The sequence below is a fragment of the Callorhinus ursinus genome, unplaced genomic scaffold, assembly GCF_003265705.2.
Source record: "Callorhinus ursinus isolate GAN/ISIS: 27379988/994484 unplaced genomic scaffold, GSC_fseal_2.0 scaffold9, whole genome shotgun sequence".
NCBI classification, from domain to species: Eukaryota; Metazoa; Chordata; class Mammalia; order Carnivora; family Otariidae; genus Callorhinus; species Callorhinus ursinus.
In genome coordinates this window covers 35,793,456-35,811,825 of record NW_027397071.1, presented here as the reverse complement: position 1 = coordinate 35,811,825, position 18,370 = coordinate 35,793,456, and the positions used below count along the sequence as shown (strand labels likewise).

Genomic DNA, 18,370 nt, shown 5'->3' with positions numbered 1-18,370 from the left:
GAGCAAGGGAACACAGAGGAGCAGCCGCTCTAGGGCGGGGGTGGAGAGATAATGAGTCCAATTTGGAACGTCTTGGGTTTTGAGTGTCTATGGGCCAGAAGTGCTTCATATTTTCTAAATATAAAAGGGCTTTGGGGGCAATCATCTAAAATAATTGTAATATTAAAATATAATTCATAAATGTCACCCTGATGTAAAAATATTTAGCAACTCACATCATTAGCTCACAAACCATGCTATTTCCAAGAGGCCTATGTATACACTTTAGGTCTAAGGTGTAAAAGTCTATCCATTAGAGAATGAGGCCTAGACAATTACATTTGATTTGACCTACCTCCTTGTACATTTTGGAGACAGAGATTAAAGAAAGAAAATATTTTTTTCTCTATTTTACTATCAAATATTTTGGATATCTCTTATCTATAGATAATTGGCTTTTCAAAAATAAGATTTAGACAAAAAGGTACAAAGAAAAGAATTCAGTGTCTTTAACTAATGGAAATAGAATGAATTACGTATTTTAGTAAAGACTATTTCTTTTAAAATGTCTAAAATCAAACAAAAGTGCTCAGAAATCCTTTCCATTAAATTACTATATTCAGCCTTCTAATTATGACTGCTAGGTATTTGGATTGGATTGCAGGACAAAATAAACAATAGGATTAATACTGAATTACAAATCCATTTTATATAGTACTATTGGATTTGATTAAATCAAGGGTGCTTTAGCAATTAGTAAAAGGACATATAAGATGTTACTAGGCAAACAGTCTGGAAAGCATACTAGCAGGCTCTTAAAACTGGGAGCTAGAGTAGAAATTAGCTGTTAGTTATTTAAGGTCTGTTTTCTCACACGTTCTTCACTTCACCCAAGTACAAAACTCTCTAGAATATTCAACCAATTTGATACACATAGTAAATGACTCATCATCAACTAATCAGTACTTTCTACTTTCTTTCTTAAAACTTTGTGATTCATATAGAATGCCTGGGGAGCATGATGGACCAGCACAGCAGTTATATGCTTATGCCAGGTGATTGTTTGGCTCATCCCAGTGCATACGATTTATAAGAATCTGAAACTTGAACCTAAATTGGCCATGCATAATGATTTCTTCCTCCTTTACAAATCCAGGAATTCCTTCCTAATACCCCATCACCGTTTTTACATGTATTTTCAGTGACAAATAGCAATGCATATTTCTTTCGTGTCATCACAGTTCAAAAAGATTTTCATGTATTTTTTCTCATCCGATACCTTCAATGGCCCCAAAGAGTTATCTGAGAGGCATTATTTGACCATATTTACAGAAGAGGAAATAGTATCAATAATTTGCTTAAGTTCATGTTGTTAACAAATGATGGAAATAACCCTGGAATCCAGAACCTCAAATTATTTTTCTTATCTAAAATATACTTCAGGGGGATGCCTGGGTGGTTCAGTCATTTAGGCGTCTGCCTTTGGCTCAGGTCACGATCCCAGGGTCCTGGGATCGAGTCCTTCATCGAACTTCTTGCTCAGCGAGGAACCTGCTTCTCCCTCTCCCTCTGCCTGCTGCTTCCCCTGCTTGTGCGTGCTCTCCTCTTTCTCTTACAAATAAATAAATTAAATCTTTAAAAAATAAAATAAAATATACTTCATGGATTTAGAAAATCTGTAGAATGCCCGAGTGAGGGAATAGCTGGGAATGTTAGTAGTAGAGAAACTTTTCTCAGTGGAGGTTTCTTGTTTGCCCTTGCTATTGTAGGTCGAACATTTCTCTCTCTCTCCAGTAAATTTAAGGCAGAAGGATTCCTAGCCCGATAGTTAAAAGATGCTTAGCTCCTGGAGCTCACTAAAATAATATTCGTCCTGTATAAGGTAGCATAGTTTATTTGTGTAGATCAAGTCTTGTTTACACTCAATGTTTAAACTCATTACAAAAGAGTCTTAAACTCTTTAAAAAGCCATTTCTGTCAGCAAAGAAAGTTTGTCTAGGTGTCAGCATATCTGAGCAGAGGGAAATAACTACTCCAGATGTGTGCTCTAGAGCTTCTACAGGAACATCAGTGGGCAAGGAGCTGGACCTTGAAAGATGAAAAGAAACTGACTCGCATGGATACCCAGGCCAGCTCCATTTTGCATGAAATAGAGTCCTGGGACTCTAAGTGGGCAGAAAACAATCATTTCTTTATTTACTTCTTTTTGTTTGGTTTTCCTGTGTGGTCTCAGTTTCAGTGAGAAACTAGTAGGGAAAAGAAACAGAGGAAATATTCTGCCTCATCAACAGTGTTCAGTGTAAATAGTTAAAGCGCACTGAATATAATATTGCAGCTTAGTTAAAAAGCTTTTACAGAAAACTCTAAAATTCCCATGGAAAGTAGTGACATTGGCACAGCCAATTCTTTTAGAAAGCTTTTAACACTGTTGGTGGGAATGCAAGTTGGTACAGCCACTTTGGAAAACAGTGTGGAGGTACCTCAAAAAAATAAAAATAGAGCTACCCTATGACCCAGCAATTGAACTCCTGGGTATTTACCCCAAAGACACAGCTGTAGTGAAAAGAAGGGCCATATGCATCCCAATGTTCATAGCAGCAATGTCCACAATAGCCAAACTGTGGAAAGAGCCAAGATGCCCTTCAACAGACGAATGGCTAAAGAAGATGTGGTCCATATATACAATGGAATATTACTCAGCCATCAGAAAAGATGAATACCCAACTTTTACATCAACGTGGATGGGCCTGGAGGAGATTATGCTAAGTGAAATAAGTCAGAAGAGAAAGTCAATTATCGTATGGTGTCACTTATTTGTGGAACATACGGAATAGCATGGAGGACATTAGCAGAAGGAAGGGAAAGATGAAGGGGGTTATCGGAGGGGGAGGTGAACCATGAGAGACTATGGACGCTGAGAAACAAACAGGGTTTTAGAGGGGAGAGGGGAGGGGGACAATCCCGGTGATGGGTATTAGCCTGGTGATGGGTATTAAGGAGGGCACGTTCTGCATGGAGCACTGGGTGTTATATGCAAACAACGATTCATGGAACACTACATCAAAAACTAATGATGTACTGTATGGTAACTAACATAACATAATAAAATTAAATTAAATTAAAAAAAAGAAAGCTTTTAACAGAAGGAGATATGCTTCTATAAAGTGAATAAGGTAGTTGTCATTGCTCTTCCTTTGTTGACAGATTCGGGTCTCTCCCAGGTAAAAAATGTACAAGACTCTTAGTGTACTGCCTTTGTGGATTATTACCAAATCTCATAGGCCTTTCTTTTTCTTTCTTTTCTTTTTTTAAAGATCTTATTTATTTACTTGACAGAGAGAGAGAGAGAAAGAGCACAGGCAGGGGGAGCAGCAGACAGAGGGAAAGGGAGAAGCAGACTCCCCACTGAGCAGGGAGCCTGATGCGGGGCTTGATCCCAGGACACTGGGATCATGATCTGAGTCCAGGGCAGATGCTTAACCAACTGAGCCACCCAGGTGCCCTTCATAGGCCTTTCTTTATCTGTTTTTAATGCTTTATTTTTGCTTGTTAGCAAAACATATGTGAAAACCTGTGAAGCCATGTAACCATGTATTTTTGATCAGTATTCAAATTTCAACTTCTTTCCTTTCTAGTTGTAAAATTTGGGCTACTCGTTTAACCTTCTCAGCTTCCGTTTATTGATATCTAAAGAAGCATGGCCAGTGTACCTCCCTCGTAGGGCTGTGGTGAGTCTTCCATGAAATGAGCACTGGAAAGTACTTATCATGCTGAGATATTGTTCCTTTGTCAGTGTGATCATTCCTTTTATTTATATCCATTTCATAGTTATTCTGTGACCTCTTGGGAATGCAGCAAGTAGGTCAATGATGACTCTCCACTTAGATTGCAGCTATCGACTACTGCCATCGACCAGTGGTGACTCTGTGTGCTGGCATGTCCGGAAGATGCTAACTATGACACAGATTCCCAAAAGATCAACAAAAATTTGTTTTGTTTTGTTTACCTTTTAAGTTCACTGCTACAAAGGGCTCAGCGAAAAGGGCCAGGCATTTGCACTTTGATACATTCTTTCTGAATTCGGTTCAAAAAGTCTAGGTAAGTGCAAAGACTGAAAAGACAAATACTGGAATCAACTTGTATTTCCTTTTGCTTACTACCCTTCTTACTGAGCCATCAAGTGGAGGCAGATAGGAGGGCTGTCTACAGATCCATCTGACAGGCAGAGGTGTGGTTTTCCAGTTCTTGCTGTGTCCTGGACAACACATTCCTGTTTTTCTAGGCCAGTCCAGCCAAGAAAGGGACAGAGACCGTGTGGCCACAGTGGGCAGGAGGCTGCACAGGGGCTGTCTCTGACTCCTGACAAGCTGAATCACTGCAAGGGGAAGGACACTTAATGAATTTATAGAACTTTTGTAATTATTTGAAATTGTTTTACTATGTTCAGTTATTACTTTCATCATATATAAGCCATGATCCTATTACATTTAAGTACTACTGTAAATATCAGAGCCGTTAATTTTAAACTTGGGTATATTGTTTTATTGCTGAGTCCTCTCTGTTTGCTGTCTTCAAAGATACTTTTATAATGTATTCAATTAAATATTTTGTTTATTCAAAAGAAATCCAATAAAAATTTCTGATTTATTCAATCAAAATATCGATTAAGTGCCTATGTGGATTCAGCAAAAGTAAAGACTCATAACTACTCAGATGGGCCTCTTGTACTGCGGACCCCATAAAGTGTGGTTCTCCAATAAACACCTATTATTTTGGTAGAGAAAATGGTACTTTATTAGTTTCATTATGCCATTAGAACACTACTTGTTAAATGGTTAACTATGAATTTTATGAAATAATCCATAAGCATAAGTAATATGGAAAATTCAAATTTACCCACACATGTCAATTTGTTCCTTTTGTTTTTTGTATGGCAAAAAATAATTAAGTGATTTGTTAAAATAACAAAAATATTAACCTGCCCATTTATCTTCCCAATAATACTTTTTAAGTTAAGGTGTTCTATTTATACATAAATTTTATACTTAAATAATAAACTGTCTCAGCTTCACTGATTTGGTATAGCACAATGTTGAATAGCAGCATATTCAAAGTCAGATCGGACTATGTTCCCATTTTTATACTCCAGAGTTGTCCACTTAGTCTTTGCATGGTTTTGTGTATGAAACTAAATCATCTACCCCTCAGTCTTCTCATCTGTCTAAAGGGATCCTAATAATCCCTTCCAAAATAGGGTTGTGGTGAGGAGGAAACGGGATAAATGCAGTAAATAATTCAGTGCTGAGCTTGGCACATAGTGAATAGTCAGAAAATTATAACTGTTGTAATCAAATGTGTAGGCACTTTCTAGTGAGTACATATCTAAAGGGGTTGTTTTCATCTGCATAATGTCATAGAAAGCAAAGTTCCACCAGTAGCTAATTTCTTGGGGTAGTCCTTAAACACCAATTGCTCTAGAAATCCACTAAAGGATCATATGGGTACCATGTGCCTTGGTTCTTGGTTTTGAAAGCTGCCTCATTTAGGGGAAAGGAGGAGGAGGGAGGGGGAGAATATAAAGAGAAGAAAGATGGGGAAAAAAGAGAAGAGTTTTCTGTTCCTTCTTGGGTACAATGTTAATTTTGGAGAACAGTTTGAAAGACGTGAAACTTTCTTTGCCATCCTTATACATCGACTTTTCATAAAGGCTCACAAAGCAAGCTTTTCCAGTCTGTAGCATGGACATTCTCTAAAAAAAAAAAAAAAAAAAGGCGTTTCACAGTAATTCTATTACAGTAGTAGAAACATCAGAAAGTGATAAAATAGAGAAATAGGAAGGCTTGTTTATTTATTCTTTGCTTGTTGTATTTATTTCTAACTTGAGTGTTGCTTTTATGTAGGATGTTTTTACACTGGAGACTTTTTGTACTTAAATTTATAAAGTTGTACGCATGGTGTGTATTTGTGTGTGTTTTATCTTCCAAAGTTTTGCAAGGTCCTTATAAGAAAGGTATTCTGAAGTCATCTTTATCAATAAAGCTATCTGGAATATACTTAAATGGAGAAATATATTCCCCTAGGTGAATGTTGAATTATTTTTATAAAAATTTCATGTGGAGTTTTTCCTCTATTAATCTGCTAGCACACAAAGGATAAAAACCTGTGACTTACAAATTAAATGCAGAGAGGAATCCATGCAAAATGAGAACAGAAGTTGCAGACCTGGATGGTAGGTCTATACATATGGAATAAGTGCTGTCCTGAAATGTCCAGAGCATGAATTTCTCCACATTAAACCCTTTGTCTTTCATTCTGTTTACTGGACTGAATGCATTTTGCCAGGGGCAGAAGAAAAGCCATAAAGAAAACAGATCCTGTCTTAGATCATGATGTCAATTCCTTACTCATCACCCAGTCTACTTCCTAATGTCCCTCCTCTTCTTCCCTAAACGGAAACCCTGGGGGTAATGCCCTTCAAAGAGACGGCAGACAGTTTCCAGGGAAGCTTCTGGAAGAGCCTCCAGCCTAATTAGGATGAAGATAATTTCTTGTCCTGGCCCTATTTTCTTTCTGACCCTCAACCTAGTCCCCATCTGCTGTCTTTCCAGAGATCATGAGAGACTTTTGTCTCTCCCCTAGAGCGGATTCTCCTTTACTCCATATATTCCCAGGGGTGGGGGTGGGTATAACATTCCTGCAGCTGAAATTTACCTAGGAATTGTTCATTTAGAAAAAGAAAGAGCAGCAAGGCTATTCTGCTAGTGGGCATCGAAGCTTAGAGTCTTTCTGTTCCCTTGAAGATCATTCATTTGGCCCTAGGAAACATTCCACAAATGCAGAGTTAGGGTAATGCATGCTTGAAACTACACTCTTGATTTATAAATCCCATAACACAAAATGCTGTACACAAGGTCACGAAGCAAAAATCCTACATGGACACATAAAATACTCTGGTTTTATTTATTTAAAGAATTAACCTTTCTCTTACCGACAGCTGGAATTTCTATCAGTTCTACTTAACTAAGGGATTTCTTATGTAATTGCCACATTGCCCCACTCAAAAAGAGACACTATCAATTCACTCTGTAGCCTCCAGTTGGTTCTGTCACAAAAATAGGACCCTTGACTGCTTTTGCTTCATTTTAACAAGTATTTGTTAATTTTTATAATTTGCAGAGTTTAAAGAACAGCAGTTCTGTTTGTGTAAATCACAAGATTTAATTAGAGAAGAGGAAGCCAAATGGTGCAAATAAAAGTCTGTGCATAATAAAATATTAATTGCCTTTAAAAATACAATAGCGCTCCAATATTCTATTACACTCCAGTGGAAAGTGCCGCAAGCCACAGAGCACGGCGCGGCACTCGGCCTGTAATCATGGTGGCCTTGGAAAGCCTTTGGCGACTGGAAAGGCTGCGGCCACCAACCGCCTCTGATGCATCACTGATGAGGGGGCTTGAAGCCTCGCTTCTGTTGGGGTGTGGGACATTTCCCGCATCCTCGTTGTACAGCCTTCTGATCTTTCGAGCCTCTTCCAGCACATTCCTGAAATCTGGAGTGCGGGGAAGAATTTAATGTCTTAGGGTTTTTGTTTTTCCTAACAAAAGCAACCTCCAATTGGTTGGAGGAAAGGAAACTAAAGAGAAAGACATATAGAGGAGGTCCTGTTTTGGTTCTGCCCTAGAGGGGTTGCCTCATTCACAGGCCCTGGGACCGTGGGTGCGTAGCTTCGCCTCACGGGGCCTCTGAGTCCTTCACCGGTACAGCGAAGAAGGTGAAGAGCTCAAGGTCCCTTTGATTTTTGAATCATTTCTCGTATTCTACTTAGTGTCTCTTTTCAGGATTTTCACGGGAAGGTCAATGTAGAATAAAAATAAACAATGTGTTATCTGACAATAAAATGTACTTTCCAAATAGAGCATACAATAAATATATGTAAGATCTAAAGTAATACCTTGTAATTTAGCATCATGTTTTATAGTTTCAAAGATCTGTTTCATGTATATTATTTATTTGATTATAACAATTTGATTTCTAAAAATCTCATAGGGTTAAGTAATATTCTGTGTGAGAGGAACGTGCAAAGTTTAATGCTGAATAAGTATCGTATTATTAGAGCCAACAGATTTAGTTTTTTAAGGAAAATGAGCACGGAGAAACTTAAGTTAAAAGCTGAAATCTGTATTAGATTCCTATGTTGTATCTTATGTTTATTTTAACATACCATCTGAGCAAACTTTAGGCTTATAGGGTGGCCAGTGATGCCTTGCAATAAATTCCTTCTCATTTTGCACCGGTATGTGGGGGTGAAGGGTGGGGATCCATTTGACTCCAGTCTCTGCTTGCTCCCCTCAAAGTGGAGCCAGCCAGTACATTCACAGCCTACCCTGGGTCCTAAAACTGAGTTGGAGTGTCCAGGCAGAATTCCTTACTTAGGGAAGAGACCTACCTATCAGAAGTAAAAACAGAGGAAACTCATACCAGCGACATGTCCTTCTGTCTTCAAGATGAACTGAAAGACAAAGATCCCTAAGCATCTGGAGAAAACAAGCAACACGGAAAAGAGAAACAGCAAATAAAGAAATGGGAAAATTTGCTTCATAGGAAACAGATAATTCACAGCACAGAGTTTTTAGAGATTCCTTACTTATATTCTCAGAGATACTGAAGAAGTTATGAGGCTATTTAAAAAGATTAAAAAACATGAAAGAGCTCTTAAGAGATTAAAATATGAAAGCTGAAATTAAAATAAGCTAACAGAAGTAGAAAATATTAATAGACAATATTCACATAGCACTGGCCTTGTGCAGGCCCTGTTTTATGCACTTTACATGTATTAAGTTATTTAGTCCTCATAACACTGAGATGAGTATACTTTTATAGCTGAGAAACCTTAGTGGTTAAGTAACACATATTTCCCAGCCCAGTAAGTGGCAGAATTGAGATACAAGCTCAAGTAACAAAAAAACCTGCTTCCCAAACCTGGCAGTTATGCAGTCAACTCTATTTCTTCCCAGAAGGAAAAAAAAATAATAATAATGAAAAGTTCCCAGAGGGAGAGAGAAACAAAAAGTCATTTACAGGTTAGTAAAAACCAGAGAGGTATCCAGACTTCTTTTCAACTCTGCTATGAGCCAGAAAGCACAAAGGCACTCACATTCTGTGATCAAATGGTTTTCAATCCAGATTTTATATCAAACCAAGCAATCAACCACATGTGAAGACAGAATAGAGGCCTTTTATGACATTCATGAACTGGAAAAATTGATCTCTCCAAAACTTCTCCCAGGAAGTATCTGGAGGTCTGCAAAACGAAGTAAAACAAACAAACAAAGAAAGGAAGCATCCGATACGTAGGATCAAGGAAATATCGGACACAACTCAGGGGAGGAGAAGGAAGAAAGAAAGGAACTCCCGGGAGACTGTATGCAGCAGTCTATGAAATAAATTAGTTCCGATGGGAGCAGGAAGTAAGAGGTTCTGGATAGTGATGAATAGGGAAAAAAAAAAAGGCGAGAAAACAAAAAGTGGAATTTTGGGAAAAAGTGAAACTATGAAGAAGGTATAAAATGTTATAAAATAAAAATAATTTTAGCAGCCCTCAAAATAGCAGAAATGGTTTCAATGTGTTTGAAATATACACTAAACTGAAAAGTGGCATAATTCTTAGAAACTGAAGGAGTATAAGAAAGGAGAATACACTGGATATTGATCTTCAGAACATTCCCTTTTAATAGCCCAGGGGTGATGGAATTGGGCCATTGATCCGAGAGCACCACTGCCTGGGCCAGCAGTGGACAAGATACACACAGCCATAGTCACATCTGTACTGGTTCTCAAATTTCGAATCAATCAGCATTCATGGAAGACTTCCACGGGTTTTCAGTGTAGATTGTAAATATGACCTACATTGATCCATAGCATAAATGTTATGTGTGTAGCTGAGAGAAGGTGTAATGAAAAAGAGCATTAGGGAGAGGTGGAGGAAAATGTAGAAGTGTTAAAATACTTACCTGACAAAATGGAGAATCAAGAGACACTTTTCAAAGTCACTGAAACTAGCAACTGGGGTTTAAAAGGTATCTAGTAGGGGAAGTTAAAATAAAACTGATAATTATCAACCATAAAGAGAAGAAGAAGAGAGGGCAAATGAATTAGATCTTCCTGTGTAAGAGGAAGTATATAGACACTTTCCGCTATGGTGTTTATGGAAGTAGGCACTAGAAGAGCTACTTTTAGAGTTAGAGGGAGTGGAACTACAGGTGGTAAGAGGTAATAGGGACATTAGTTTTCACCATAAGCTTCTGTGCTCTTTGTTACGCTGTGCAGGTGTTATTCTGATAAAAGGAAAATTTTAAAATATTATAATATTTTTGAGGTGATAAGATATGCTAATTCTCATTTCCTAGTTTTCTAAATCTAAGGAATTTTTAATGTGTCAATTTGTGATCAGACATGAAAATGGAACAGGAAATGTATTTGCATCAATGTAACCAGAAGGTCCGATTCCTTTGAGAGTTGGCTCGTGGATCCCACGGATAAATTCCAAAGATAACACATGATGATGGGGCCAGTGTCTCTTTATGATGTGGGTCAGTATGTTGTCAGTATTGCATTATAAGCATGACATATAATTCCATGCATAGTACATTGAATAAAAGGGCAAGTTTTTAATCTTCCAAACGAGTCCCAGATACAAAGAAAAGGCTGATGCCTCCAGTTGAAGGCATTTATTTCTTTTAGTTTTGAGCGTGTGCTAACATGAGATGGGAAGAAGATGTGGTAAAAGGAATCTTTAGCAAAGAACTAGAAGACATGGGCCCTGACTGATCACCATGTGGTGTTAGCCAAGGCTCTGTGCCATTTTTTGTGAGGGAGTTTTCTCATCCACATAGAAAAGGAAGAGAGGAAGAAAAGAAAGCAGGTAGGATGAAGGGGAGTAAGTCAGAGGGGGAGACGAACCAGGAGAGATGATGGACTCTGAAAAACAAACTGAGGTTTCTAGAGGGGAGGAGGGTGGGGGGATGGGTTAACCTGGTGATGGGTATTGAGGAGGGCACATTCTGCGTGGAGCACTGGGTGTTATGAACAAACAATGAATCATGGAACACTACACCAAAACAAAATATGTAATATATGGTGATTAACATAACAATAAAAAATTAAAAATAAAAGAAAGCAGGTAGGAAAAGAAGGGGAATGGAGGGTGGGAAGAAGGAGGAAGAAGAAGAAGAAAACAAGGAAAGTAGGTGGGTAAGAGGGAAGGAGGAATTTGACCGGATTGGCTCCAAAGTTCTATTATCCTGAGTGAGACAGATAGTTTATCTTGAACTAAGGTGATCACATCAGTGTAGAGATAGGAGGGGGACTTAGAAAACTCTGAGCCTGAGAACAGAGATGTGTATTTTAGTTATGGAGCTTTAGGGAGTAGGGAGTCCCTGAAGTCTTAAGAAGTAGGTGATGGTATTAAAAGAGTTACTAATTACAGTCAAGAGAAACAAAGCGGAGAATGATTGAATGCACTGGAAATTTATTAATACATCAAAACTGTATTAAGCTATATTCAAAGTACTCTCCTGGAAGCTTTAGAGGTTCTAAAAGGCATATAAGATATAGGCCCTAACTTAGACATTTACACCTAGATAAAGAGATAAGGTTCTCTGCCTGCAAGATAAACATACAAGAAATCAAAAACATTTGCCAAGTATGTTGCAGACAACTTTCATCTGCTGTAACGAGAGAAGATTTTACAGGGCATGAGGAGCTAGAGATGGAGTTTCAGGAAAGCTGAGAAGAGTAAGGTCTGTGGTGAGGTAAGAGAGCAGTTAATGAGGTAGAGATCACAAAAATTCATCCTACCTTCAGAATTCCCCGTGGGGTTGACGGAGACTCTATTGATGCTTCATAGAAATTCAGCTTCTCAACCTCTCTCATTCTCTCTCTCTTTCTCTGTCTCTCTGTGTCTCTCAAAGAGACCACCTGAAACAATAGACCTGAGTGAGAAGGGACAAACCTTAATATGATCTTTCAGGGAAAGCTGAGTCACTTTGTTTACCTGAGAAACAATACTAGATTTTTATCACTAAAGACTTTTTTTGATCATAGGACTTAACTGTATGGGGTCTAGAAGGAGTTGGGTTTTCCAAATCCCTAAGGCTTTTGATCTTTGGCTCTCCATGTTCTTATCTCATTCTTAAATAGCTTGTTAAAGCCAGGCAAGGGTGGCCAACACTCTGGCTCTTTCCAACACTTCTCCTAGACCTACTCACTTAACAGGTAAGGCATGCTTTCAAGTTATCATAGTGATTTTGCCAGGGAGTTTTTAAATATTTTTTTATTGTTATGTTAATCACCATACATTACATCATTAGTTCTTGATGTAGTGTTCCATGCTTCATTGTTTGTGCATAACACCCAGTGCTCCACGCAGAACGTGCCCTCCTCAATACCCATCACCAGGCTAACCCATCCCCCCACCCTCCTCCCCTCTAGAACCCTCAGTTTGTTTTTCAGAGTCCATCGTCTCTCATGGTTCGTCTCCCCCTCTGACTTACTCCCCTTCATTCTTCCCCTCCTGCTATCTTCTTCTTTTTCTTTTTTCTTAACATATGTTGCATTATTTGTTTCAGAAGTACAGATCTGTGATTCAACTGTCTTGCACAGTTCACAGCGCTCACCATAGCACATACCCACCCCAATGTCTATCACCCAGCCACCCCATCCCTCCCACCCCCCACCACTCCAGCAACCCTCAGTTTGTTTCCTGAGATTAAGAATTCCTCATATCAGTGAGGTCATATGATACATGTCTTTCTCTGATTGACTTATTTCACTCAGCATAACACCCTCCAGTTCCATCCACGTCGTTGCAAATTTGCCAGGTATTTTTACGGTACAGCCAAGATCTATAGTTTTCCAGTCTCAGCTCTCCGTTTTAGCGCCACCTGCTGCCATTTTTTTTTTTTTTTTTTTTTTTTGCTCTGGCAGCTCTAGCTTCCAGTAACACATTCTAGAATACATTTGGCCACACTGGGAATAGCTCCATTCCAACCACCAGGGGGAATCGTAAGTACATGGTATGTGGAGGTCATTGCTAAATATACCGCATATCCTTTCTACTACATTCTGAGGGTTAGAACTGTCAAGTAGTCATTCCTCACTATGGGGAGGTTCAGAAGTGAAATCCAGCTGTGTGCCCAGGAGGAAGGGGAAATCCATTTAATGGTCCAGATAGCAGTATCTGGCACAAAAGCAGCAATTCTGTGATAGATTGGACAGTACCCACCACCGATGAAGGGCTGGCATGCAAGTGTTTGTCTCATGTGTCTTCCATCTTTGTCTTCATAGACGCAATGAGAGACACTTGTTAACCAATATTCTTATAGATGTGTAAATGGTTCTTCTGTTTTAATTATACAGACTAGTTTCTAAGCAGTCTAGTTTTCATTTTTTTCTTAATAACCCTCCTTAATAACCCTTTCCAAATAAATTTTGGCTCAACATGACAGTTTAAAATTTAAAATAGGCACGAAGGCATCTTTTATATAAAAAAAAGCCCAGTTTTAGAATATCCCTCACTTTAAAATTCTGCTCTCTGTTCTCTAATTCCACAGTACCCAAATATTTCAGAAGCAATATAATCTTCAGTTTATTTCAAATTTCTGAGCTTTCCCTAGGGCACCTGTCTCTCTATAGGGCATGAATAACTAGGAACTTTGGTCTGATGCTGTCCACTTGGTTAAAGTTCACAGAGGGGAGAAATTGCCCATGTAGAATCTGCAGTTCCAATACTTGTCGCTGAACATAAAAGAACTCAGGCCTCCAGGGTTAATGGTAACATTAGAATCACTTGAGGCTCAGGTAAGAAAATTGTAATTAAAAAGGAAATAGAGTTTGAGATATAGCTGAACTTTATTATATAAAAGTACAGCGTAGCATTTCCTTCTTAACCTTGGAGCCGAGTCTCTGAAGGTGCTGCAGTTTTTGATGCCTAAAAAATACCTTGATGAGGAAAAGGGAGAAGGAGGGGGAGTTAAGTTACCACTGGCAGAGTTCTGCCCTGAATTCTATTGAATAATTGAAGCCTGCTTGCCGCCTATTTTAAGTTTCCCTACTTTTGTTTCACCTTAGCTTGATTTTGCTCGCCTCAGTGCCTGGGCAAGGGGCGTCTGGCCTCCGTCCCTTGGTGGCTGAGCCATCATCCGTCCCCAACCCTACTGAATTCTTCCCAATCCCCTCATTTAGGAGTTGAGCCAGGTAGGCAGAGTGTCTTTAGTTTGGGTTTTCGTTCTGTTTTATTGTGGTCACTAAAATTGCATGGCCTAGGAGCCGTGTTTTCTTATCCCTTCCCTGTGACAGACGGAAGTAAACCTACCACCATCTGATAAAGGTTAGCTTGGAAACACAGCTGCCTGCTGGGCTCCCAGAGTAGGCCACAGTGCACCCTAAACCTTTCCTGACAACTAATACAATTTAAAATCCAATTAAAACCCTTCGCCTCCTCTTTAGATCCTGAAGGGCTTAGGGACCCAGCCTCCTCAGAAACAGCCCACTGAAGTCATCTTCCCCTTCCTCTTTCCATCACTACTTGCTCTCAGCAGTTGTTTACTTCTAGGATTAAATTGAAAAGACCTCAACGAAGTCATTCTGGAAACAAAAACCCGAGAGCACAGACCTCTCACTTCCCGTTTATCCACCTGGGTCTTGCTGTAATAATTCACAACGTGGCATGCAAAACTCCCTCTCTCAACAGGCTCACTGGCTTGGAATCCAAAGTCTGCTACTGCCTGGTTTTTCCCCACTTGTATTCACATGGTTTAAATGGAGTAGCGCCCGGGAGAAATTGATTTCCCTCTGTTGCGTTATACTTCCCTGTTTCTCTGATCTCCTAGCTACGCTGAGTGCCTAGCAATAGGACAATTTTAATAAACACTGTCTAGCACGTGTGCAGTCGGCAAAGATAGGGACCTTCGAACGCATCTGCTGATTAGTCCCTTTGACAAGAGGACATTTGGTGTCTCGCACCTGCTGCAGGTGCTAAGGTCCTCAGTAGCCACATGCCCTCACCTGAGAACTCTCTTGCAGCAATGCTTTGCATTTCTCTTTGTTGAACTTCTGTCCCTTTTGATACCTCAGCTATACCAAGTATTCAGTGGGCCGGAACCACTCGTTCTTTGTGTTTGTGCACATGGTGTTAAGGGATTAAAAGACAGCGAGGAATATTTACCCTTTAGGAAGTAAAGTCTTGGAAGGGTACACTGCTCCGGAATAGCCCGTGACTGCTCATGGTGGTGAGGGGGATCCTTTCACTCCGATGGTCTGGGAGCTGGAGAATCACAAATGTGGCTCAAACCCTTCACTCAGTATCTATTACGGCATCTGTCCTCTCCATGCTATTGTTTGGTAGCTAATGTACAGAGCAATCCCTCTGCAGAAAATTTACATGTACAGAAATTTTGCAAGCACTGAGAGGAGTTTCAAGTCCTCTCAGAGAGTCCACAGGGTTCAGTGAAAATAGAATCTAATCAACCTGTAAAAATTGAAATCCCACATCTATTGCATGACTTGATTTGATTTGAGGTATCTTCTTTTTGATCCCCGAGCAATAAAATGAGTTGACTGTCTCTCCAGGAACTTTATGTGTGTCTGCTTTTCTCAGCCTCTCTTCTTCATTCTTTGCCTTCTTTCAGGCTTTGATTTCTAAAAGCTTCCTAGCTGCTCTTTGGTCCAAGGATAATTCGTCCTTACTCTGGTGGTCGTGGCTTTTCTGCTGACTAAAAACAAAAGAAAACCAGTCCTCATTGCTCCCCTCCTATTTATGATGGGTACTTCTTGGCCTAATCTTTTTGTGTGTGTGTGTGTGTTCTTTGCCCAAGTCACATAGTTTCCCTCAATTCCCAGGGTTTTATGAGGACTTTGTGGAGAACCATTTCTTAATCAATCAAATTTGAATCAGGGCAATTTCAGAATTCCTTGCGGTGTTTGGGCAAGAATCCCCTGTTCTCACAACACACCAGGCCAGAGGGAAGTTTATGTTTAAGTAAATCTTCCATTAAGTGTTTCAGGATAGGGTTGCCTATAACAGGGAGAATCAACAGTGGATTAAGGCAAATAATCCAAGCCACATAGATTTAATTTTGAAGAGAGTGTTTTGAAGAAGAGAGTTACTCTGTATGGTAAGAGTCGAAGAAGGCACCTACGATGGAACAGAGGGTCATAGGTCGTGATTTGGGTGGGGAAGTAAGTATTAAAGATGCTTTGGGAGGGGAGATAAAGTTTTTTTCCTAGAATTTTACTTCAGTTTTTATGCAAAAAACCAGTGCTTGCACACATTATGTTAACCCGACTTTGCAATACTTTGTAAAACCTGTTGATTCACAATAGTTACGTTAGCTTCTGCTTCATGAGACATGTTTTCCCCAATACCTTGTCCTACTTCAACACCCAAAGCATATATTTAATTTAGTATATTATACCGTGTTCCTTTATGGATTAATACAAACAGTCCTTTATTCAGAGAAATGCTAAGGCTGTCCATAATGCACTAGCTCATTGTAGGGATAAAAAGAATTATTTTCCAGTCAGGAATATATGAATATAACAGAGAACTCATCAGAATTTTACTATGGAGTCCAAATTCCCTTAACTATTCTAAAACCATTGTATGGGAATATTAGGGAACATGGTTTGGTGTCACTTTGCAGAGCCAGTACCCGAAGCAAGGGTGCCTTCTAGCCAAGTGCGAGGAGTGGGTTCAGCTGCGAATGACGAGAGCCTCTGTGAACTGGTACTGCTTCTCCTTTGTCTACTCCTACAGTCATCTCCTTCTGCCACCTGATCACTCGCTCAGTGCTCTGTGTTGCTCACCCGCTGAGCACTCGCAAGATCTCAACCTGGGACAGGAAAGCTGGAGTTCATCTTGATCCACCCATTCAACAACAGAGGAAGGATAGGTGTGGGGTGCTTTGCCCAACTCGGGAAGCGTTTCTTTTTTTTTCTTTTTTTTTAAGATTTTATTTATTTATTTGAGACACAGCAAGAGAGGGAACACAAGCAGGGGGGTGGGAGAGGGAGAAGCAGCCTTCCTGATGAGCAGGGAGCCCGATGCGGGGCTTGATCCCAAGACTCTGGGATCATGAGCTGAGCCGAAGGCAGATGCTTAACCGACTGAGCCACCCAGGTGCCCCTCTCTTTCTCAAATAAATAAGTAAAATCTTTTAATAAAAAAATAAAAATAAATAAAATCTAAGATTACTTGTTTGGGCATTTTTCATTTTTTTTTCCTGATTCTATGCTCATATACCCTAGCATACTTTATCTCTCCTACAACATGAGGAGAGATAATAAGAGGCAATTTCCACATTGCTTATCTCTGCTTTAATTACAACATATTGCATGGGAGATATTATTTTCAAATGATTTCCTTTTTTCTCAGTCCTGACTGTTTCTCATCCCCCAGCAAATATTTGCTTAAATGGTGTAAGCCATCTGTAGTTTATAAAACACCTTTAAGCTATTGTTTTAAAGTTTCATACCTTTAATGTTTTCCTATTTATTTCCTGCTGATATCAACATATACCTTGCCAAAACCAATCTTTGGTGGATACTAATATATTCATATTGAACGTTTGATCCAGAAAGTTTGCAGATAATAAGCAGAGTGAACATCTGTGAGGGCTAGATAATTTCAATATTTATGGAGAGTTCACTTCTGTGTTGTAATCCTTACGATGAGTTCAGTTATTCAAGACACTGGACAGTGTGAGCCTTTGCAGTGGATTGCATCGTGGGAGAAGTTTGAGGATCGAGGACTACACTGTTTCTTAATTGGGATTTCATCTGTGTAAGAGAATATTACTTATAAGAGCACCATGCAAGGTATCTATGGGAAGGAGTTGATCTCATACATTTTAAAATTGTCACATGCCAAATGCATTACGGATGTTTCTACTTTAGACAGAAATGGCCAAAAATAAAGCAAATTTATTTCTAGTAGTAAGGCAATTAATGTTTTTTTACTATGAACAAGATGTCTTGGTGCTTGGCTAACCCTGTGGAAAAAAGAAAAACAAATGATAACTGTGGAATAAGAACAATATCTCATTAGCGTATTCCACTCTTTGTAAAGTATTAGCGCCTGGAAACAATTAGTCACAGGTTCAAGATTCATACCAATGCAGTTTATGGCCAGGAAACTGGTCCAAGGTCTTGCCTTTTTTTTTTTTTTAAAGAAAGAATTTTAATACATTCCCTACCCTCTCTGAAGCAGTTCCCCATAAAATCAGATAAGGTGAACTGGCTGCCACAGTAAGATGATAAAATGATACATGTTGTTTTGATCTGGTAAGTAAATAAGCAATAAAATTTAGATTCAGAGATCTGAAAAGTAGTTTT

The 18,370-nt window shown here is 39.2% G+C and overlaps 1 long non-coding RNA gene across 1 annotated transcript; it reads right to left on the bottom strand.

Annotated features, from left to right (window-relative positions):
- Nucleotides 1-4,160: 4,160 nt before the first annotated feature.
- LOC141373365 (uncharacterized) lies at nt 4,161-14,795 on the bottom strand. Its single transcript, XR_012379271.1, has 3 exons — nt 14,674-14,795; nt 11,837-11,956; nt 4,161-4,354 (listed from the first exon to the last, which is right to left on the bottom strand). It is a non-coding gene; the product is annotated as an uncharacterized lncRNA (long non-coding RNA).
- Nucleotides 14,796-18,370: the final 3,575 nt, after the last annotated feature.